The 25,450-nt window shown below is 34.6% G+C and overlaps 1 long non-coding RNA gene across 2 annotated transcripts in view; it reads right to left on the reverse strand.

Moving 5' to 3' along the window:
* The window catches only part of LOC112476602, a 73,700-nt gene that overhangs the window by 22,134 nt on the left and 26,116 nt on the right, over nucleotides 1–25,450 (reverse strand). Inside the window, exon 2 of one of the 2 annotated variants that reach the window (XR_003045149.1) lies at nucleotides 20,633–20,759. The exons of the other annotated variant lie outside the window; for it this stretch is intronic. This is a non-coding gene — a long non-coding RNA (uncharacterized LOC112476602). The remainder of the gene's footprint in view (nucleotides 1–20,632; nucleotides 20,760–25,450) is intronic. 2 annotated transcript variants of the gene reach the window in all.

Consider the following 25,450-nt stretch of genomic DNA (forward strand, 5'->3'; position numbering starts at 1 on the left):
TTTCTTCTTTATCATCTTCAGTAGCAGGAAAATTGTCTTTCCATGGAAGGGTTAAATACCTACTGAAAGCTCCTGAATCATATCAAAATTTAGCAACCCAAGTAGAAAGAAACTGTCTTTTCTTCTTCCAGTATGTATAAGCTGGGTGTCCTAGAGTTGAACTCGTCTGACACTACCTACCTGGAGATAGCATCAGATCCCACAGGTTAAAAGTTCAGTTGTACAGAATGCCCCCCACCACTTTGGATGCCAATCATCCAAGTGTTACATGTCCAGGTCATTGCCTGAACTAATGACCTACAGGCTGTAGATTGGAGGTTCCAATAACCCCTCCTACTTGGGTTTGATTAATTTGCTAGAGTGACTCACAGAACTCAGGGAAACATTTGACTTGCTAGATAGCCAGTTTATTATAAAAAGATATAACTTAGGAATAGCCAGATGGAAGAGATGTATGGGGCAAAGTATGGAGAAAAGGCAAAAAGCTTCTAAGCTCTCTCCTAACACACTTCTCTCACCAAACCTCCACATGCTCAACAACCTAGAAGCTCTCTGAACCAGTCCTTTTGGGTTTTTATGAAAGTGTTATTACATAGGCATGATTGATTAAATAACTGACCATTGGTGATGTAGAGTCAACCTCTAGCCCCTTCCATTCCCTGGAAGTCAGGGGGTGGGACTGAAAGTTCAAATCACATGGTTGGTTCCTATGGCAACAAACCCCCATCCTTAGGTGAGATCCAGAAGTCACCTAATTAACATAAACTCAGGTGTGGTTGAAAGGAGTTTATTATGAATGTGAAGACACCTTTCTCTCTCTTATCACTTAGGACGTTCCAAGAGTTTTGGGAGCTATGTGTTGGGAAAGAAATGAAGACCAAATATATATATATTTCTTTATAAATATATATTTATTATGAACAATATCATACTGCCTCTTTTTCATTTCTTTGTTGCAATGAGTAATAAACCCAGCTTGTTTGATTATATGTATGCTCCTGGTAGTCATTGGATAGAGGGTATATAACACCTAAGAAAAAAATAAAATTCCACTGATTTCGTAATGTCTATCTTAGTAGCTGTGTTTTCAACATTAAATGGGGATCCTTAATTTTATCTCTAGTCAAATAATAATAATGAGCCTTCCTATGTTAGACCACAGAGTGTCTTTGAAATATGTATCTGATCAGTATATCTTTTGTTCACAGAAAAAAGTCATGTATATTTTATGCAATATGTTGTAAACCTCACAGTATTTAATAAGTGTATAGTAAACTGCTATAAATGTGAATATGGTGTTAGATAATTGGTTACAGAGGAATATAAAAGAAGGCTAATTTAAACAAAAAATCAAAATAAAAACTGACCTAATTTTCTTTCATTATTGCTTGAAAATATACCTTTAATCTAGATATTTCACATTTTATTTTTTCTTCTAAGCAAATAATAAACTCAGCAATATATAGCCTTACTTGGCACACATTTTCCCATAATATGCCTTAAAAAGTACAATATTTTAACTTATACATTACCAAGTTTTATGCTATTACTTTTTATAATATCCTCTCAGTTTTTCTTATCTAAAGAGATTAAAATCACTAAGTAGTTCAACAATACTTAGCAATTCATCACTTCATATTCCAGATCATAAATCACCAAAATAGTCTCCGTCCCTCACATTATTTAGAAAACTATAAAACACTGTATCGATACATGTACAGACAACTGTTTCTCACGATCTTTTTTAGTTTATTCAAGTGTTTGAGGTCACTTAAATCATGCATAATTACAATTATAACTACCTATGTATGTTTACAAAGGCCAGTCTTGTGTTTACCTTCTGACAAAGGCCTCTTTGAGTACAAGCAGATCAATAACTTAATTATACCACTGTGAAATTGAAACAGAGAGGTCAAACAACAAAATTTTCTTTTCCAGGTTTATTGCCACTAGTCTTTCAGTGAGGTAATGGACATTTAAATAAATTACAAACCTTTTATTTCTTTTTATTATTTGTCTTCAATTTCACATGCAATGAGATCATGTAAGAGTGACTTTTTAAATGTTTTGCATTTTTATTTTATTTTCATTATAGTATGCCAATACATAAAAATGAGAAAAAATGGACTAAAACCAAACCAAGGTCATGTAGCACCTTCTAATGTTGAATACAAATTTTTTGGATGTATCTATTTTAGGAGGAAGAAATTTTAGGAATTTCATTCAATTTTCAATTCAGAAACATCCAAAATATTTTCACATGGCTACATTTTTACAGAAGTAGCTCTTTAATGATGATAATCATTGTTTGTAAGGGTTTTAGGAAAAGAAATGTTATGCATTAGAATGAAATCTGGTTCAAATTTTCTCGAACCCTTCAACTTTGTATTTCTCATCCTATAATTTCTAGCAGTTTATCCTAATAAAATTATCAAAGTATAGATAAAATTTTAGCTAGAAGGCTGTTCAATACAGCATTCTTATAATAGTAAAAAGTAGCAAATTAGTTTTTAAAAGTCAGACATAAAATGGAATATTAAGCAGCCACTGAAATTAAGAGAACATTGTTATCTAACTACCACGAGATTTAACAACCAGTTTGCTTCTACTTCTATATATTCTGGTTATTTTCCAGTTACTATGGATGAACTCTCTAATCTGTTTTGGACTCGCTTCTCTCTCCTTGTTCAGTTGTTTCATTTTTTACCTATATATTGCCCAGTGATACATGATTAATGAGTAGCAGAGTTGTGACTCAATGAGACTTCTACTTTTGGACTCCAAAGCTCATCCTCTTTTCTCTAAATGCGGATATTCAGAAACTTGCTATAATTGTTAAAAGTTTCTTTCTCTTTCGTATTCATTCAAATTGATATAGGTAATAATCAAAATTAGGTTAGTAAATCTATCAAGACTCAATTTCTTGTTCTCTCTCTAATGGCCTCACTACGAGAATTATCTCCTCTCCTACTTAACCACTTTTCTTATCAATATACAAACATAAAAAATAAATACTTGTCTTAACCTCAGATACTAATTTAGCTACAGTCAGATTTCTCTGATCTATTTTAAGAGTTGTCCATACTCCAATTTCTATCCTCCCACCTCTTGAATGAATTCCAATTTAGTTCTCATTCCCATAGCTCTTCTGGTCTAACTCTTGTTAAAGTCATCAGTGACCTTTAAATCACGAAAACTAATGGATATTTCTCAGTCTTAATCTTATTTTGACTCATCAGCATCATTTATACATGTGATTATCCTCTCCTTCTTTAAATAACATATTCACTTGGGTTTTGGAAATTAAAACCCTACTTCTAACTAAAGGGGTGATTCATGGATCAGTCATTGGAGCTTTTCTCTTTCTACTTTCATACTCCAAACTCTACAGGAAAAATATCAAGTCAGTGACAAATGTGGGCTACATATATAATTTTAAATTTTTATAAAAAGTAAAAATAACGGATAATTTTAATTTTAATAATGTATCTTATTTAAGACAGTATAGGAAATATAATTAAAAATACAATCAATAGAAAATTATTAATGAGATATTTTAGATTATTTTTTCATACAATGTCTTCAAAATGCGCTGTATTTTATAGTTATAGTACATCTGAATATGACAACTCACATTTCCAATTTTCAGAAGCCACACGTGGTTAGGGCTCACATATTGGTCAGTGTGGCTCTAGATAATCTCATTTATAGCTCTAAATACCATACCTCTGCTGAATACTCTCATTCAAATTAACATATTTGGAACCACTTCCCTGAAACACTTTTCTAAAACACCTATTTGACATCTTCACTTGAATGTTTAATACCACATTAAACTAAAGTACAAAATGATTTCTAGTTCTCACGCCCACAAACTGTCATCTGCCTTTTTTATCTCAATTAATGCCAACTGTGTCTTTCTAGTTGCTCAGGTTTCCCCAAAAAAGTATGTGTGTGTGAGATACATTCAGAGTTACACTTGAATGCTGCTCTACACTCAGCATTTGATTTGACTGATAACCTTGTTAAAACTATGACTACTTCTAAAATGTGTATAGAACTTGATCATTCATGTCCACTGCTACACCTTATTATTTCCTGATCTCAGATGCATGTAGGAGTTGCTATTTTTCATGGTACTTACACTGTTGCTTTTCTATAGTAATGATTTTTTTTTTTCTATTTTCAAAACTCTATAAAGAAATAGAAAATGAAAGACAAACTCATAGAATTGTGTAATTTAATGTTTCCACCTCATTGAATTTATTCATTTGTATTACCTGCCTGGCCCCTGTAGGCATTTGTATTTGCAGCACTAGGCTATAGAACATGAGAATGAGACATGGAAGGGGCCCTAAAATGTCTTGTCTAGAATCTCTTCTGTTCTCTGCATTAAAGATGTTGGCAACATCTCCTGGTATTGTTGTTTCTATAAACCATTAAATAAAATAAAGACTTATTTTTTTCTTTTTAAATTCAATAATCGAGTGCTTTTTACACTTGAATCTGATAGTTTGAGCAACACTTAGGAGAGCGATATTTAGGGCAAACTAGATAAACACACATGAACTCTGATACCCACAGTAGTAGTTTTAAACTTAACAACAACATGTTTCTGATGCCGTAAAAAGCATTTTCAAAAGCACAATGTGAAGTGATAATTTCATCTAATTGGATATTTTATTTCTGTGAATAAAAAGAATATGTGAGATACTTACCAATAATAAACTGAAACCCTTGCTCTCACCTTGCAACACGTTAAATTAACGAGAACCATGAAGACACCAAAAATGAGTTTTAAAATGCTCAAAGGGGTTCATTTTCAAGAGTGTTTTGCTTAAGTGCCTTAATATATGGACAACTGTCAGTTTATATTAAATATAGGTAGAGATATGGGTACAAAACTAATCACAATAAACCATGGCCTTTTCAATGTATTTGTAGACAACTCATGTTTTGTTTTAAAGTATTACTTTAGTATTACTTTAAATAAATGAGACCCATAATCCTATGGTTAAATATCAGAGCAAAGTGATTTCGACTTCCATTGTCATCTCTGAAATAATCAAAACTATACTAAATAGTAAATAAATTTTAAATATAGGCAAAAAATGAAAACACTATACTCAAAAAAATAGGAAATGGTCGCAACACTTACTTATAAATTGGACTTTGTAAATTGTGAAACTTGAAACAATTCAAGGCACATGATCAGACTTGACTAAAACTGCCTTTCCCTCTAAACTGTAATTTGAGGACTCATTTCTATAGATACTTCTGTGTATTTAAAATACAGAAAATACTTCTGTGTATTTGAAATAATTTACTTGCTAATACATCATTTAAAAAATTGTGAAAAATGTATTGGCATTGGTATTAATATGTAAAAGCAATAGGAGGATATCAAGAGTATCAGCTCATATTAATGCTATTATTAATTGCATTTACATAGTCACAGGAAATTTCATGGCTGAGTATTAATGGTTAAAGAAATGCCAGTCTTTTAAAATCCATGTTTACAGAATAACATGTAAACCACAATATAATTCTCTTAAAATTATCATAGCCCAGTATCTTCTTTGTTTAAAGACCTTTTACTACTAATTTCCTTCTTTGAATAGTGTATAGACTTTTACTGGCAGATTGCAGGCTACTCATGTTCCTTTGAAATGCAGATTGTTATGAGGTTTTTGGGTACACAGGGCTCTGTAATTTTGCCACAACAAGAAAACTCTAACTCAAGAAAAGTATTTGACAGCTGTAGTGATTGTGTACAAATATTTTCTCAAATTTCAGTTTCTAAAACAAATAGAAGCACACAATGCTCAACAAACTTCATTAGCAGATTGCCTTTTAACTTGGTCTCTTAACAATCTGTCAGTTTTCCTTTCAATAGCTTTCTGATATGATAAAAAAAATGTATAACCTAACCATTTTCATTATTGTGTAATTGACATATAACATTAGTTTCAGGTGTACAATATAATGATCTGTTATTTGTATACCTTGCAAAATGATCACCATAATAAGTCTAGCTACCATCCATCACCGTACCTAGTTACAATGAGAACTTTTGAGATCTACGCTCTTATCAACTTTCAAATGTGCAATATGGTATTATTAACTGTAGTCACCATGCTATGCCTTATAATCCCATGGCTTATTTCTTTTATAACTGGAAGTTTGTACCTTTTGACACTTATTATCCATTTCACCAACCCCTGCCTCTATACCCTCTGGCAATCGCCAATCTGTTCTCTGAATCTATGAGCTTATTTTTTTGTTTGTTTGTTTAGTTTTGTTTTGTTTTATTTTGATTTGTTTGGTTAGTTTTGTTAGATTCCACATTTAAGAAATATAATACAATATTTGTTTTTCTTTGACTTATTCACTTAGCATAATGCCCTCAAGGTCCATTCATGTTGTCACAAATGGCAAGATTTCATTCTTTTTTATAGGGCTGAGTAGTATTCCATTATATCTCTATAACCTACATCTTTATTCATTTCATCCATCAATAGACACTTGAGTTGTTTCCATATCTTGGCTATTGTATATAATGCTGCACTAAATATGGGTGTGCAGGTATATTTTTAAATTAGTGTTTTCATTTTCTTTGAATAAATACCCAAAATAGAATTGCTGGGTCATATGGTATTTCTATTTTTACTTTTTTGATGAACGTCCATACCATTTTTCATAGTGGCTGCACCAATTTACATTCCTACCAACAGTGCAGGAGGGTTCCCTTTTTTCCACATCCTTTCCAATACTTGTTATTTCTTGTCTTTTTGAAAATAGCCATTCTAATGAGTATGGAAGTGATATCTCAACTGTGGTTTTAATTTGCATTTCCCTGATGATTGGTGATGTTGAGCATCTTTTCATGTGCCTTTTGTTTATCTCTATGTCTTTCGAAAAATGTTTATTCAGGTCCTCTGCCCATTTTTTAATAAAATTGGTTTTTTTTGCTATTGAGTTATAAGAGTTGTTTAAATATTTTGGATATTAACTCCTTATTGGATATATGATTTACAAGTATTTCCTCCCATTTAGTAGATTGCCTTTTTATTTTGTTGATGATTTTCTTTTCTGGGCAGAAGTTTTTTAATTCGATGCAGCCCTACTTGTTTATTTTTGGTTTTGCTGCCTGCGCTTTTGGCATCAGATCCAAAAATACATTGCCAAGGCCAATGTCAAGGAGCTTACCACCTGTGTTTTCTTCTAGGAGTTTTGTGGTTTCAGGTCTTACATGCAAGTGTTTAATCCATTTGTATTAATTTTTGTTTATGCTGTAAAATAGTAGCCCAGTTTCATTCTATTGCATGTGGCTGTCCAGTTTTCCCAACACTTTTTATTGCAGAGACTGTCCTTTCCCCATTGTATAGTCTCACCTCCTTTGTTGTAAATTAATTGACATGGGCTTATATCTGGGTACTTTATTCTGTTCCATTTATCTATGTGACTGTTTTTATGTCAATGCCATACTGTTTGACTACTATAGCTTTATAATATAGTTTGAAATTAGGGTATATGATGTCCCTAACTGGAATTCAGGAGATGTGCTGTTATTCGCCTAGGTTCAGCTGCACAGTAGTGTTATCAGAGCACCTGGCTTGTAGTCTAATGATTGTAAAAGAGCTTCTGCAGAGATCCATCACAAAAATCTTCAAGGAAAAAGAACCAGTGGGGAAGCAGAGGCAGTTACTTCTGTTCCTTGCTCTTTCTTCAGGAAATCAACAGATTTCTCACAACTTCCCATTACAATTTTGCTACTTACTTTCTGGTATTGTCTGTGTAATATGGTTATTCTCAGCTGCAAGAGGTACTGAAATAGGAAAGCTGAGACCTTGCTGTCTCCAACAAATTCAAGGTTTTATTAACAGAAAGTAAGGTGAGAAATAGATGTTGGGTAATATTTTAGTGTCTGCCATAATAGTCATCAAGGGAAATATCAGAATTCAGTTAGACCTCCATATACTCATTTTATAGTTTAGTATTTATTGTTTTAATATTGAATTGCCTCTGGGAAAGTGGTGCTACAAACTTTTCATTGCTTAGTTCCTCTGAAGTTTTAATTTAGTGCTAGTATGAGATTATTTTGCAACTAAAATTTTTTATGTATTTTTTTTGTTCGGGTGTTTGTTGTTGTTTTTTTCCCGAAAAAGAATGTGCCACTAGAGAAAGTGTTCCCAATCACTCAGTGAACTCGTCACGCTCTAGCTACATTGGCTTTCCTTATTTTTCTCCACTATGCCAACTTTGCCACTGCCTCGTAGCTTTCTCATGACTTTCAGTTTTGCAAAACTTTCTGCCAGCCAAAACTTCCACCTATCACCACCATCTTCCCAAGCCTGACTCCTCCTCTAGGTTTGGTCCAAATGTCCCCACCTTAGGGATGCCTTCTCTGACTAGATGCCCCTTTCAAGCAGCCTCTATTTCATTAATCCTATATTAGTTTATTAATTTGTTTTTGTAATTTTCTTCCTCTGGACTGTCTTATTTATGCACTCATCTGCTTATTCTCTGACTCTTCCAAATTCAGTGTAAGTTCCTTGAGGCCAAGGATATTTATCCGATTTGACACTGCCTTTTCTGAACCTAAAACAGTGCTTAACACATAGTAGTCACTTAATATATATTGGTAAACAAATGAAAGTATTCAAAATAAGATTCTTGATTAGAACAAGAGGAATGATTTAAATATTAAATATTTAAATATTTGATTGCCTCAAGAGAAAATGGATTAATCTCTACATCCCAACAATTGGAATGTACATGAGAACAAGTCTCACACCTAACAGCACTTGCATAGGCAGTGCAATTCAGGAAGCTCTCATTTATTTCATCCCACGGCTGACAAACTTCCTTTCATTGACACAGATTTCCAATACTCAGTCATCTACTTGTAGTCAAATATTGCTGGCCTGGATGTCTTTAGACTTGTCTTTGCCTATGTCTGCCCAAGGCATTAAGTATTAATTTAAAAAATGTAATTATCTCCAATTAAAAGATGGGCAAAAGATCTGAATAGACATCTCACCAAAGAAGATATATAGATGGCAAATAAGCATATGAAAAAATGCTTAACATCATATGTCATTAGGAATTTTCAAATTAAAAACACTAGATACAACCACTACATGCATACCTATTAGAATGGCAAAACCCCAAAACACTCATAACACAAATTCTGGTGAGAATATGGAGCAACAGGAACTCTCATTCATTCCTTGTGGGAATGCAAAATAGTACAGCCACTTTGGAAGACAGTTTGGCCGTTTCTGACAAAACGAAGTATACTTTTACCAGATGATCCAGCCCCATGGTATTTAACCATGAGTTGAAAACTTACATCTACACAAAAACCTCCACATCGATGTTTATAGCACCTTTATTTACAATAGCGAAAACTTGGAAGCAACCTATATGCCCTTCAATAAATGAATGGATAAACAAAGTTTGGTACATCCATACAATACAATATTATTCAGAATATTATGAACCCTAATTTAAACTATGGATTTTAGTTAATAATAATGTATTAATACTGGCTCACCAATTTTAACAAATATACTACACTAATGCAAGATATTAATAATAGGGAAACTAGAGGGGGTGTTATTGTGGTACATGGGAATACTTTATACATTTTCTGCTATATTTTCTGATACATTTTTCTTTAAACCTGAAATTACTCAAAAAACTAAGGTCTATTTTTCTTAAATGTAATTCTCCCAGAGTAATATTTAAATGCAGAGCATCTCTTTGTAGTCTCTCTGTGTTAACTTGTAATAAGAAAACTTGAAAAACTGACTTGCTTTGTCATTACTATGTACTTAATAATTGATTTATTATTTTTATCCTTTAGGTTAGTTGAATAACCAAAGGCCAAAAACATTCCCAAATCCTGTTTAATTCAGGCTGTGGGATTCTGTGTTTTTCAAAGTTCTGTCTGGAATGGCTTTTATAATTGTTAAACAAACAAAATGTCAACCTTCGCAGAGATCTGTATGTCTTGGGAAAAAAATTACAAAAAATAATTGTAATAATAATCAATTGTATCTAAACTAACAAATATTTAGTTTTCTTCCTCAGAAAAAGTAAAATTTTGTCTTTGATATAAAATAAAACTCTCATAGTAATAAAATGTAGAAATCAATATGTGTCATTTGTTATTCGTAAAATAGAGAATAACATCTCACTTGTTAGGGCAGGAAACAAATTCCAGCACTAGCAGAGCACCAAAATTAAGATATCTTAATATCTCTCAAGTCTTCTGTAGTATATGGAATAATACTCTTCAAGTTATTTCATATAATATTGTGAATAGTTCCTGTGGTTTTCTGGCCACAATCTAAGATGAGTCAAGGCTTGAAAATCAAGCCACATTAAAGAGGATCAAAAATTATGAATTAATGTAATATTTGAGTTGACAAAACATTGTTGTCTCTATATTGACTCAAATAATCATTATGATATTACCTAGCTTTATCAGTGTTAGCCAGTGGAGTAGTTACTTTCACAATAGTTTTTCTCTTTTATTATTTTTCCTAACAAATATCTACAGTACAGTAAATGTTAGGGACCACGAAACTGGCCAGTCATTTACAAAGCCTGAGTGAGTCATTGATTGCTAGTCTCCTGACTCACCCTTATAACTAGCTAAAAGGTTGTCTTCTCACTGATGAAAGTCTTTCAGGAAGCAAGGCAATAGAATGTATTGATGAAATGTCTAACAGCGAAAAATGCAATTGCAATTCACTGTGAATTCTAATTGGAATCTGTTTTAAGACTTCTAAGTTGAGAGGTAGTTCCATTTGTTTTCCCCTGCTTGTAAGCCAGTGTTTTAAAGCCAGCTGATTGCTAGAGGAAGCGGCAATGACAGATCCTGAATTTATTTCCAGGTGATTTGATGGCACAATCCAGAGAATAGAGGTTCTTTCCTGATACTCTTTATATTTACTGAAACCTGACTTCCCAGGACCACATGGATTTTTAGCTTTCCCCTTTGGAAGAAAAGTGCTACATATGTGAAGTCTTCTTCTCATCACTTAATAGAAATTATCTCAAGTAACTCTCTGAAGTAGGCATTACTATCTCCATTTTATAGGTGAAGAACCTGAGACTCAAAAACTTAAATAGCCTGTTCATGGTTTCAAAACTAAAATATGGCAGCATTTGATTTGGAGGTGTTCTAATTCTTTACTAATGATGTTCCCACTCCCCACATTCTCTAAGACCAGCAGAGGGGAACACTGAAGTTCTCCAAATCATTGTTTCTCCCTTCCCATCACCTTTATCTTTATATACAAATACTTTATTTAAATCTCATGTAATTTTGCTATTCTGCACAACTCTTCCTTGATGTCATTTGCTCATATACTGGTCTTTTCTTCACACCTAATGTGGCTTCAATCTTGGACTTGGATGATTTCAGTATTCCTGTTAACGACTTATTTTATACCCTGACCTCAATATTTCTTAACAGCTCCTCTGAGATCCCTCACATCCATTCCAGCAAATCACAGAGGCATCTAGACTTTGTTTCTTTGTTTTACCCCAAAACGCTTCACACATGAAACACTAAACTCTGACATATCACTCTCACTACTATTGGACATTGTTACATCTCTCTTATTCTTTAATTGTTCTTGTGTATCACCTCATCAGTATTCCCTTATCTAGACCTCTCAGTCTACTAGTCTCCTTGGATTATCACTTAGTAATAATAGAGGAATAATAATTAGAGGAAACTATTAATATTATTTACTGCTGTTTCGCTATTATTTGCCATGCATTATAGACAGTACTTTATATGTTTTATAAACTGAGTCTCAGAGAGTAAAGCAGACCATCCAATGTTGTATAGTTAATAAGTGACATAACTAAGATGACAAAATAGGCCCCCATGTCACTCTGATGTCCCTGTTCTTTTCATTATATTGTGCTGCCTCATTAGCATAGTCTCTGACATGCACCTGTGATTATCACTGTCAGCTCTCTTATCTGCAGAGCTTTACCTTTGAGTCATCACCACGCAGTCATAGTGGGTCTCCAGTGCTGTGTAACTATCTTTCTCTATAACTGCAGTCAGCTTCCATTTCTAGCCACCTCAATTGTGACCGCAAAATGTACTTTCCCTTAAACTCCTCAAACTCTTCACCAAACAAGTACCTATAATTAGACAAAAGGTACATGCCTACACGCACACGATAACTTTGCATCCTACTTTATAAAGAAAACTGAGGTTTTCAGAAAAGATTTCTTAGCATGCAATCCCCTTTTTATTTTTATTTGAACCTGCATGCATGCTCACAGCTGTCCTTCCCATCTCGGTAGCAAAGATGTCATCCGTCCTCCCATCCAAAGCTAACCCCTCCACCAGAGCTTTGGGAGTAGCACCCCTCAGAACGTGGACCCATCAACATTTTCCTCTTTCATAATTTCATGTGCATTTATCCTTTTTAGCCTCTACTAAATCTATAAATGTTTAATTTTTAGGAGTAATTTTTGTCTGAAAGTAACAGAAAATCCTTCTATCAGTGGCTTAAGAAAATAGGGGTCACTTTTTTTCACATAGTGGAAAATCTGGAACTATGAAATTGCTCATTGGTTTATAGCTTAGCAATATCAGGGATAATGTAGTCTTAATTTCTATCCTCTCATATAAATATATGGCTGCAGTTCCATGCATCATACCTTTTTAGAAAGCTCCCAGCAGATTCCCACTCTGATTTTAATGGCTATAATTTATTAGTCATATTGGTTTTGCAAAGGTACCCAAAGTGCTTTAGAGAATGAGAGGATGAATATCTAATTTTTCAAGGCTAAGTAGTGAAGGCAGGAAAGGAAGAAGGGAGTTGGGAAAGGACACTGTTTAGTGAACCTACAGTGTCTGTCAAAGCAAGAATGTTTGTTTGCTTCAGTGTCTTCTATCTTTAAAAGAGAAGGTTATGGAAAAGAAGATTGTACCAGATCTGTATTGGAATTAGTGCTTCTGTCTTCAGCCTGTGTCTTGTCTTTTCTCTGGACTGCTTCAAAGTTAACCCTCTGCAGGGAGTTGCTGGCAACCCAGTTCCCTAATTTCTGAATTATCTCTGTGAACATTTACAGCTGTGACCCCCTCAGCCCAGATATAGAAATTATTACTCCTCATCCACTTCCATCTGAAGACATTTGTTAAAACAATCTTTATGTTGATCATTCCTCTCAAATTTGCTTTTCCCTCTACTATCATTTAACACTATATTTAGAGAGAAATTTGAAGGTGTGTGGAATCTGCCTTCTTTAACAGAGTTTTATCTTATTACATTGAGTGTTATTTTTGTGTCTGTATTTGTCACTAGATTCTGATTTATGGAGGCAGAATTCATTTATCTATTTTGTTTCAGTTCTTGAATACTCTATTATTGACAGACATGAATGGATGAATTAATTGATTAAAGACTAAATGCTTACAAGGGTTTGAAATCCAAATATTAGACTTGGAGTACAGGATTGCCCCTTTACCACTTGCATGAAGTAGTGAAATTTATTTCACATTTCAGATCTTTAGTTCTCAAACTTTAAATTAAAAATTCTTTTTACTTCATATTCTATCCTAAGGTAATGTCAATAATGGATATTAACATACTTTATGAATTACGAAATATTAGCAGTTGTTATTTGACACATTCTCTTGAGAATTATGTAAGATCTGACAAAAGAATTAACTAATCAATCCAAATTTATTAATTTGTCAGTTCCTTCAAAAGGAACTAGTAAATTAATTAACATTCATTAAATGTTTATTGAATATTTACTGTGTACCAGTCACTGCCCTTGATACACCATAAATATATCAGTAAGCATAAAATCAGTTCCTGCTCACATGAATCATACTTTTTGGTGGGCAATACAAAGTAGGTGTATTAGTTTTTCATTTACTGCTATAACAAATCGCCACAGACTTATTGCTTAAAACAACAAAAATTGATTATCTTGCAAGGTCAAAATCTGGTGTGTCAAAAGTCTGACATGTTTCATGAGTTAAAATCAAAATTTGGTCCGATTGTTTCCTCTGTGGAGGCTCCAGAGGAGCGTTTGCTTCCTTGCCCTTTCCAGATTTGAGAGGCTGCCTGCATTCCTTGGCGCATGGCCTCTTGCATGCATCTTCATGCAGTCACAACAGCGTAAGTCCCTCTCATGCTACCATCTCTCTGGCTTGACACTGACTTCCCTACCTCCTTCTTTCACTTATGAGGAACTTTGTGATTACATTGCACCCACCCTGATAATTCAGGATATAATTCAGGATATTCTACCTATTTTAAAGTCATTCAATCACCAACCTTAATTCATCTACAACCTTAATTCCCCTTTTTTATGTAAGGTAACATATTCACAGGTTCCAGAGATTAGAATATGGGCAGAACTGGGAGCCCATTATTTTGCCCACCACAGTACCTCTGTCCCTTAGCTCATTTTACTCTTTTTCATTAAAAGCTAACAAACGTTATTCTGTGTTTCATTATGAATCGGTGCTATAGCAAACCAAATGGTAAAAATAGAGACATATAAAGCAGTGTGACCTGTTAGAATAGCTATAATCAACAGGATAAGTAATAACAAATGTTGGAGAGGATGCCGGGAAAAAAGAATCCTCATTCGCTGCTGGTGGGACTGCAAATTGGTACAGCCGCTATGGAAGACAGTATGGAGGTTCCTTAGAAAACTGAGAATTGATCTACAATATGATCCAGCAATCCCTCTACTGGGTATTTACTCCAAAGACTTGAAAAGTCATATCCGAAAAGATATTTACACACTGATGTTCATAGCAACATTATTCACAGGATGTGGAAGCAACCGAAGTGTCCTATGATAGATGATTGGCTAAAGAAGCTGTGGTACATATATACAATGGAATATTACTCAGCCATGAGAAGAGATGAAATACTGCCATTTGTGACAGCATAGATGGACCTCGAGATAATCATGCTCAGTGAAGTAAGCCAGACAAAAAAAAAAAAACTGAAAATCACATGATATCACTTATATGTGGGATATAAACCTAAAAGCAATAAATGAACAGGACAAACAGACAGAGACTCATGGACATGGACAATAGACTAGTGGTTACCAGAGGGTAGGGAGTGGAGGAGGAGAGGGGAGGTAGATGGAGTAAAAGGGGTCAAATATGTGGTGACAGAAAAAAATCTAACAATGGAAGGTGAATATATATATGCCTTACTGTTAAAATGTATCAGATTTCGTTAACCAATGTCACCATAAAAATTAATTTAAAAAAAACAGTGCGAATGCAAGTAGTCTCAATTATCAAAAACAAATCTATGAGAAAAAATGCTGTATAAATTATAATGTGAGAAATAAAACTTGGTTTATTATTCTTTCCTACTAGTAAGTACATATAATAACAGTAAGAGAGCACTGCTCCAGCACTCCACTTCTTAAGGAATTTAGTAATTGCTACTTTGTGTTAATGGTGAGGATATTATTTACTAGAGTTTGAGGTCATTTGAGGCAAAAACTCTAGTTCATCAGTTTATTCCACATTGCAGCCAACACACTGGTCTGGTGTGAAGTAAATAGGATCCAGGTACTGTGATGGGTGCTAGGAATAATACTGAGAATATAAGAGTAGTCCTTATTTTTCCTGAATTTAGAATTTAGAGGCAAAGATACGTTCACGTGTTATTGGCATTGCAAAATGAAATAAAAAAAAAAGAGAGAAAAACTGCCTGTAACAACAAAATATTCTTTGCCATATCTCCTACTAATGTGTACTTGTTTTGTGACTTACAGAGTTATACAAGTAGAAATTGTTTGATAACCTATGCCTTTCAATTGTATTCTCCCAGAAGCTAACCCTGAGATAAGAAATTGGATGCATTGTGTTTATATGGAAGGCAGAGAAATTACTAATAGTGAGATGGAAGAGGAAAGGCAGAAAATAAAAGGTAGATTATTAAGAGAGTGCCACTAAAAAATTCTACGTTTTTGTTTTTGAGAAATAAATAATAAATTAGAGCATGAGATACCCTCCAATAAGTGTTGGAGCAGAGTTTCCAATACAATATTGATACATTTCGTTTAAAATTTTAGGTAAACTTAGAAAAATATAGGACAATCCGTTTGCTCAATAGTGATTACTACTTATTGTCAATGCAAACACTAACCATCCCCAGAACCAAAAACTTAATCCAGGCTAAAATAGGAAAAGAAGCTCTGCTTCAGACCTTTAACAGCCCCTCCTTGGTTTAAGCAACCATGAGCCACAAGAAACCTCAGCGTTGCCTGCGACATTTTTTCCTACCTTTCTTTCTAGGCCACAATGCAACCTTGTCATTTTCAGCCAGACAAGTTAAGAAATTTGTGAGCAAAATGGAGTATAAAATCATATGAATAAAAGAAGAGTTAATGAAATCAGAAGAAAGACAGTCTTTTCTGTATTTATTTAAGAGTTATCTAGTAACGACTAAATATAATGCACTCTGGGAGGTATATTTATGGAGGGGACATAAACACAAATTAAATATTTATAAACACAAATTAAATTCTGACCTTGGAGAAAAGTAATATATGGCACAAAATATCAGTGGAAGTTATAAGGTATCTACATAGATGATTATAATGTATGGTAGAGAATATGATAAAATGATGTATGCAGGATCTAAATATATTGCTATGGGATTTCTAGAGAGATAACAATTGATTTGGCTTAAAGGGCAGAGATGGGGAAAGTAGCTCTAAAGATAGTGTTTAGACACATGGAGATAGGGAGAAGGTGGCAAATAATTACAGATAACAATGTACAGTAAAAGAAATAGGACAGACTTTAGGAAATGCAGAAAAGAGTTAATCGTTTAGGCTAGAATGTTAGGTAAACTTACGAGAGCAGTGAGATGAAGCTGTAAGGTATTTGAGAGACCAGATCAAAAAAGGCCTTGATATACTAATTGGGAAGATAATTGGGAGTCAGACAAGCTTTTGGAGGATTAACCTCACAGTTCTCTGAAGAAGAGTGGGACCCATAATAGAAGCCACTGTCCCCATAAGACTTACTGAGATAGAGATATTTATTAAAACTCTTAACATGCCAAGCCTCATAAATAGGATTCTACTTTTTACTAGTATTACCTTTCATGATCACTTTTCATTAATTTTCCTAAACAAGAAAATCAGACTCTAAAGACAAAGCGTAGTATTTGAAATCCATGTCAAATGGATTTCATTTGGCATGGGGGAGGAGGGAAAGGAAGAAGCCCATTGAGGCCATAAGAAATTGAACAATGGGCATTGTTTGACTTTGATGAATTACTGATGTGTGTTTGTAAAAAATTCTGTTCCGAAAGAACCAAGCATTCTCCTGAAAGACTGGCCTCTTTTCTCTCTGATTTTTAGTCCCCTTTTCCTACCTCTGGTGTTACGTACCTTCAACTTTTAAAAGGAACATTTTACTTCCTCTCCTCACACCTGGTCATACTTTCACAGCCAGCATATGTAAAAAGTCGCTTCTATTATGTTCTCTTTCAATCCAGAGAGTAACACCTGGACAAAAATATATTCTCTCAGAACATTCCCGTTGCTTCGGTTAGATTACACAGGTTGTGATGCAAATGGACCTCCTGTAGGAGGTTAGCATTCAGAAAACCTCTCGGGGGCACCAAGTGAGGCTAGGAAAAAGGCTTCCTGATATATTTATGGTTATTTATAATATAGACAGCCATGCCAAACAATGAAAACAGGCATTTCTAAAACTAAAGAAATATCAGAAAAGCTGTTGCCCTTAATCAGTGTCTCTCATGATTTTTCATGGATTCTCTTAAGTAAACAGTTTCATTTAAAAGCATTTTATTTCTGATAGTAGTCCTCTGCAGGTATGTTGAAAAATCTAAGTTCAAATCAAGTGAGAAAAATTGCACAATTTCTAATACCAAGCCTCATGAAAGGTGTAGATCTGATTGAATGCAACACCAAGAGACTTATGGAATGGTGTATTAGGAACATCTGTTGCCAGGCAAAGTGACATCTAAAGATGCTGGCACAATCTCCCAGTAGATGTAGTTAATGTATTTGCTTAGGGTAAAGCCAGTGAGATTCACAGTAAAGTGTGCTATCAGCTAAAAGGGAGCTGCATAGAATGGGCCATGAGGGTTTGTTGTTTTCTTTGTTGTTCTTGGTTTGTTTTGCTTTTTTATTTCCTGCCAGCCCCACTATGACACAGTTCATTTTCTCAATGGCTCCTTCTTAATCTCCAAAAGTTGCAACAGATATATTAAAATATAGTTATCCTTTGGTGACCTGAGCTTTAATGAATTCTGGCAGGTGTTTGGTTTTCATTATAGGACAGTATGTCCTGGACAACAGGTGTACACATCTTTTTAGTGAATATTGAAAAATAAGTTCAGTGCCATCGTTGCCATTACTCCTTATTGCATGTGGCTCTAGTTTTCCCCTGAGTGTCACTTGCTTTGTGAATGTTATTGCATTTGTCTTCACAGTATGGTGCGCAGCTGTCAACTATAATTATCCTGATTTTACAGATATCAAAACAGACATGCTGGCCTTTTGTGACTTCCTCAATGTCATAAAACAGAACTAGACCTGCAGCTCTTTCTTGGATCTACTAGGTTACCCATGTATTTAAATAGGAAGAGGAGAGTGTGAGGCAGTTAGAAAAGGAAAATAGTATGGCTTTTACTTCCTATCATAACCTCTATTTTTATGGGCCTATTTAATCTTGTTTGTCAGATCTGTATGTGGGAAAACTTAGAGCTTTGAGCTTCCAAATCTTGTATATTATCACAAAGCAAATTAAAAGGCAGAGTCAGCATTTGAAGGTAGGTTTATCATTATTTGTCTTTATCTCTCAGAGGGGCTGCACAGAAACTACAACTATATCTGGTTTTTATGTCTAGAGAAGTAGAGATAAATCCCAGGAAAGCAACAGTGGCCAGGTTTGGAAAGAACGTGAGTTTCGGATTTGGATTGAATGTGGGCACCAATGAGAATTTTCTAAATATGAAGCAATCAGTAGCCACTAAGTTTTATCTGTCAAAGGTAAAGGTGGCAATGGAGGCATTAGAAATCAAAGTTTTGTTAAACGGTTCAATGGCAGTTAACCACCTCTTTCTCAATTGAAAATAAACAACCACTAAGATTTGGTGAAGAGAGATTTTTTTTTTTTATATATATAACAGCTGCATTTGTACAAAGAATATCATTTCTACTGATATAGGGAAGAGGCATGAGAACTACACAAATTGACTAAGTATTAAATCAAGTGGTATTCAGAGCCTGGAGTGTGCTTCCAGACCACGGAGAACCTAAAGAACACAGGAAGATGCCTGCTGGGATTACTAACACTATTTACTCATGCTCTTAACCCTGCATGCCCATATCTTTACCACTGCATACCCATATCATCAAAGGAAAATAGGAAAACAGTCTTTAAACTGTAATTCACAGAAACTAAGAATCACATATAAACAATTCCTCGGACACTCAGGGTCTCTCTCATTCTCTGTGGAGTATTATTCTTTCACTAATAAACTTTCCGTTTGTCTCTAACAATGGCATGCACTCGAATTCTTTCCTGCACACAGTCAAGGACCCATTCTCTCTCGGTGTAGGACTTGAGTCCTCACTCTGGGATTCGCCCCATCCTGCATCACTACCACAATTAAGAATGGTGAAGCAGACTATATACAAAGATCATTGACTTCCAAGATCTTATATTCTGCTAGCTTTTTACACCTTTACTTATTTATTTGAAATAAGTGGTAAGATAATTCTACTGTATAAGTTCTCTATAAGATTTTCCTATTTCATAATGGAAAACTGAATGTATAGTATATTGAATCAGAGGGTAAGTTTTTATGCTTGTAATTAAAGGAGAAAACAGAACAATTCTGTTTGTACATAAACCAAACTATAATATTCTAAAGATCAAAAGCTTGACCAAAATATCAAATTGTTAGTGGTATTAGTTTTATTTAACCCTAACTACTACAGCTGTGAACATTATTGCTGTCATTTAATGCCCCAAATTTCTGTTTGAATTTAAAATGTTCAATTTGAGATCAAATGAGGCCATTTTATAATATTTATTATAAGCCATATTGAAAAATTTTTGAGGCAATAGGTACAGCTAAAACTAAGTGGATAAAAAAGAAATTCCCTATGATTTAATATTTCCCAGGGACCTAATATCTTTAAAAGTGAGCTATAATTATCAGACTGGTTGGAGAAAATCAGAAGACCTTTAAAGTAAGATAACCTGAGCAAGAGCTTAAGAGCTTAGTCTTCTGAATTTTTTTAAGTTTATTCTCAGCATTTATCAGTTTACTAATGCTTAATGGAATCTGCCTCAGCATAAACTGAGATATTTGGCATTCAAATTAGGAATTTGAATAGCAAGCTCATAAATTACAGATGATAGAAACACTGAGCCATGGGAACCTTAAAGATTATCTCTTCAATTGAGAGAGGAGTAAATTAAAAGTGTTAAAAACTTCAAAAAGCTTTCTCATACATCCTCTCACTCATTCTCATAGCACTTTTGCAAGGTAGGGGCATAGATAGTAGTCATGTCTTGTTACAAAGGAAAGAAACAACACACAGATACCATCTCCACGTTGGTCCCTGGAGGCAGCAAGCTGAGGGACTGCTGAGGATACTGGGGCCTGGAAGGCAGGCACAGAATATTCAGGAGTATCTGTAGCGATGAATGGTGATTGGAAATCACCAAAAACCTGCGGGTCAATGCGAGAAGGAGACTCAGATGAAAAGTCCAATAGCTGTGGTGTTGTGAAATATTCATATTTAAGGATGTCTCCTTCTGCACAAGGAGAAAAAAGATGACTAAATCTCTAGAAACTTATCAATGGAGAAAGCAATTGACAAATCTGCCTAACAACCATACTCTTGTTTACTGTACTTTGCCTGATAACCTCCCATATTTACCAATCCCCCCATCCAACATCTTCTTTTGTCTTTATCTGAAGATAGTATTTAAGGTTGTAGCTTGGGTCATTTCAAGGAGTTACGTAGTTTTCCTGAATATCTCTCATGTAGACAGGAGATACACATGTTATTAAATTTGCTTCTTTTTCTCCTGTTAATCTATCTTTTATTCAGGTGGGGTCTCAGCCAAGAACCTAGAAAGGTAGAGGTAAAATTACTTTTTTTCCTTACATTTCTCCAGCTCCAGCAGAAGCCCAGGGAGGCTGAATATGCAGTTGTTATAACAAGTTGGAGGCAAGACAAATATGGCTGTGTAGCTAGGCTCTGTCTCTTTCTTTTGGCTTTGTATTGAAGACAGTCACTTATTTCTCTAAGCTTCCGTTTTCTATTAGTTTCGTCCTCACAGAGTTTGAAATTTAAATGATATAATTCATGTTAAATTGCTTATTAGAGTGCTTAGAACATAAAAGCCCCAAAGCAAAATAACAAATAATATTATTTAAAATATGCCCTTCTTATTGAGTAAAATTTTTTTTTTGATGAGCCAGGCCTATTAGCAATATAATGGCATCCGAACATGGAATGTATTCCTTATAACTTAAATGTCTGATCCAAAATGATTGGAGACAGAATGGAAAGTAAGTTTTGTTCTTTCTAAATCATTTATTTCCCTTTAATAAGTTATTATAGTTTTGCAAGCTCTTTTTGAATAAAAAAATTCCTTCCCTTTATTATTCTCAAGTGGTATTTAAATTAACTCACAAATATTCATCAGACTATAACTATTATTTTTAATTTCATGAAAACTCTATGGATAAGGGGTGACAAACTATTTCAATGTTCTCCCTTGTGGGGTATGTAAACATTCATACAGAAGAGTCACTCAATTTACTCAAGTTTGGTATCATAAGAGATAAATTCTGAGCCTTCAATTAGGAAAGATTGTTTGTCCCCCTGGATCAAGAGGTATATTTGACTAAAGCATGAAAGAGAAATCAAGTTTGTAAATAATTGCAAGCATTTTACCAATTAAATTTTTTTTAATTACTAAATTAAATTCAATAACACGATATTTTTGGTTTTCTAAAATACGTGTCATGGCAGTCCTGGTTTTGATGTACACTGTGTCTTCTTTCTGAAGGCTCTTTTATCTCATGTTACCAGAAGAGTCATGATAAGCTTCTAATTAGTTTTGACTGTTCTAGAATTTCAAATAAATGGAACCATTCCATATGTATTTATTTATTTCAACTTCTTTAACTTGGCATATCTTGTGATATACCCATGCAGCTACATGAAACAGTTCTTCCCTTGTTATTCCTCAGTAGCATCAGGAATAATCAGTTTGTAGTATAACCAATTTTTTTATCCATTAACCTTTGGTAGGCATTTTATTTGTTTAGAGTTTTTGGTTATTACAAATATAGCTTCTATGAAGATTCAGATGCAAATTTTTTAGACATTTTAATTTGCATTGAAGAGTAGAAGTATTTGGTCATAGGGCTGCTTCTGTTTTATAAGAAACACTCAGACCAGTAAAATATTGAGTTCTTGTTCCACATTTTCACTGGTATTTGATATTGTTGTTAGGTAGCTAGTCAGACATGAGCAACAGGGGGAACAAAGGAATAGGGACCCAGCCCAGAGACTACCCAAAGAACACCCCCCAATGGTAGTAGAACTCTGGGTACGTACATACACACTAGGCAAAGAGTTATATAGCAGCCAGGTGTCAATCAAAATGACCTTGCTTACCAATCACCTCAGAATGCCTTTGAAACTACCCATCACAGTCCAGATATAAGACAGACATTCCCACTTCTGGAGTCCTTTCGTGCTAGTTATTGTGGTTGTTGTTACAGTACTCTGTTACAGCTCTTGTTGCCAAAACCACGTGCCTCCTTGGTGTGTGCTTTGTCTTTCTAAAATATACTTTTAATAAATCTTTTCTAAATCTCACTGACCTTTGGTTCTTCACTGTGTCAATGGGGAAGAACTGAGGAAAAATGCTGACTACACTTCTGCACTGTTATCCCTCCACACTTCTTGCTGTTGGGGTGACACCGAAGTTCGAATTGGCCCCAAAGGTAACATTGTCATTCTTCAATTTTGCTTACTTTGTTTTAAGTTTAGCCATTTTAGTGGGTACGAGATAATATCTCATTGTGGCTTAATTTTGCACTTTCTTAAAGCTAATGATACTGAACATTCTTTTTGTGTTTATAGGGCATTTGTATATCTTTCTTTCTTTTTCTTTTTCTTTTTGATAAAGTATCTGAATCCACTGTCTATTTTTATTGGATTTCATGTCTTTATATTATTATGTTGTAGGGGGTCTGTATGTATTATATATATAAATTTTTGACAGATACGTTTTTCCAGGCTTGCCTGTGCATTTTCTTACACATCTCTTTGATGACTGTAAGCCTTCTTTTTGATGAACTCTTACTTATTTTTTTTTTATAGTATTGCTTTTTGTATTTCACCTTAGAAAAATTTACCTTCCTCCCAGTTACAAAGTTATTATTTCAGAATTTCTTTTAGAAGTTTTATAGTTTTAGATTTTATTTTTAGTTCTGTGATGCATCTCAGATTATTTTTATGGAAGATGTTAAGTAGTCATCAAGTTTTTTTTAAATGAATATCTTTATGGATTATTAGTTGAAAAGATTTTTCTTCTCTCATTGATTGCTTTGTTGTATTTATTGAAAATTGATTTATTTATGCCTATAAGTTTACTTCTAAGTATACATGCAGATCAGTCTATTTTATTTTTTTTCTGTATTTAAACTGAAAATAGTTATCTATAGTTTCAGATATGTTTGGATTCAATTCAACAGAGTCCTGGAATCGTTCACATAGAGAATGCCTAAAACTAGCTTTGTCGCTTTCACAGTAAACTTCTGGGGACTGGGTATGTATAGTTGCTCAGTCTACCTTAGTGTTTGCAGTTCTTCCATCCTCTAATCAGTCTTTACTGTCCTTTAAGTCTTGATAATATCCTCTCGTCCTTGCAAAATGTCTCAGTTTTTGGCAAATCTGCAAGAATCCACAGGTACCTGGCCCTAGGTATGAGGCGACTGTGCCTCACACCTTTGCTCAGTAGGACTTGTTTCTCTCTGGACCTCAGCTCCTGTGATTGCTTACACCACTCCTCTCTGGCCATAGAGCAGAGTGTGATTTATATTTTGTCAGATTTTGATGTTGTTTCATGGTAGCAAGACTCTCTCCTCACCTTTTAAATGCCAAATGACAGAGGAAGTCTCCCTGGTGGAACAATTGAAAATAAATTTTAAAGTAAAAATTTTAAGGATGTAGGTCCATTGGGGAGAATAATTAAAAATGAATTTTTATTTAAATTTTTTCAATGTGATCTATTTATTTTCCTCCTCCTTAGCATGACAGTCATTTTTATTCAATTTTAATATTTTCTTTAAGCCTTGGAATCATCTAATATTTAGTAATATTACAGAATAAAATTACAATGTTCTGATTATTCGGAAACATGGTGGAGTAAGAGACATCCCCAGATCTCTCTCCTTGAAACAACAATAAGCTGAACATCTCAAACTCAACAAAAAACACCCAAACTGCACACCAGCACGTCTGAGCGTGGGATCTGCGCATAAGAGCTACCACAGATCAGAACCCTAAGTGTCGGGCGGTTGACTGGGAGTAATAAAGAAGCTGTCTCTCACAGCCTCCGGAGCTCCCTGCAGGAGAAGGAGTAGGGGAGACTTCCCTGATCGGCCCTGCCTGGAAGTGCCTGGACTTTTCTACGCAGCCAGCAGCAGAGCTCAGTCATCAAGGCAGAAAGCAGAGAAGTGGGATGGGACCGCAGAGAAACAACAGTTGATTTCTACCAGCCACGGTTGCAAAACCGAGGCTGAGCCGCAACCGCCAACCCCTAAGTAATAGGGCCCCTCCCTACATACCCTCTGAGACCAATCACCGTGGATCCCCAGGGGAATCTGAGCAAATGCTACAAAAACTGTTGCTAATACTGATGGGGACCAAAACTGAGGGTAGCAAGTGTGATTAAAATCTACAAGAAAATAAAAGACATTAGGCTTTATATAAAGCAGGGATCCAAGAGGCTTAGATGCCACCTATTTGAAACCAAAAGAAAAGCGCCTTCTTTGCAGCAGGCTAAAGAGAGAACTTTATATAATAAATCTTCTTTCTGGAAAAAACAACAGAATACACTTCCATTAATGTCCAGGCGGAGAAATAGTCCATTAAACACCATGAACAACCAAGGTGACAATGCATCTCAGAAAGAAAGAGAAAAATCTCCAGAAAATGAGCTTACAGTCATAGAAATATGCGACAAGTGATAGAGAATTCAGGATGGTACTTCTGAAAAAACTCAGTGAGTTCTGAAATGAGTCATATCAACAGTTTCAGAAACTGCAAAAACAGCTAGATGATTGAACAGCAAGGAGATTGAAACTCTCAAAAAGAACCAAATAGAACTTTT

Source organism: Pteropus alecto, unplaced genomic scaffold, assembly GCF_000325575.1.
Source record: "Pteropus alecto unplaced genomic scaffold, ASM32557v1 scaffold71, whole genome shotgun sequence".
NCBI classification, from domain to species: Eukaryota; Metazoa; Chordata; class Mammalia; order Chiroptera; family Pteropodidae; genus Pteropus; species Pteropus alecto.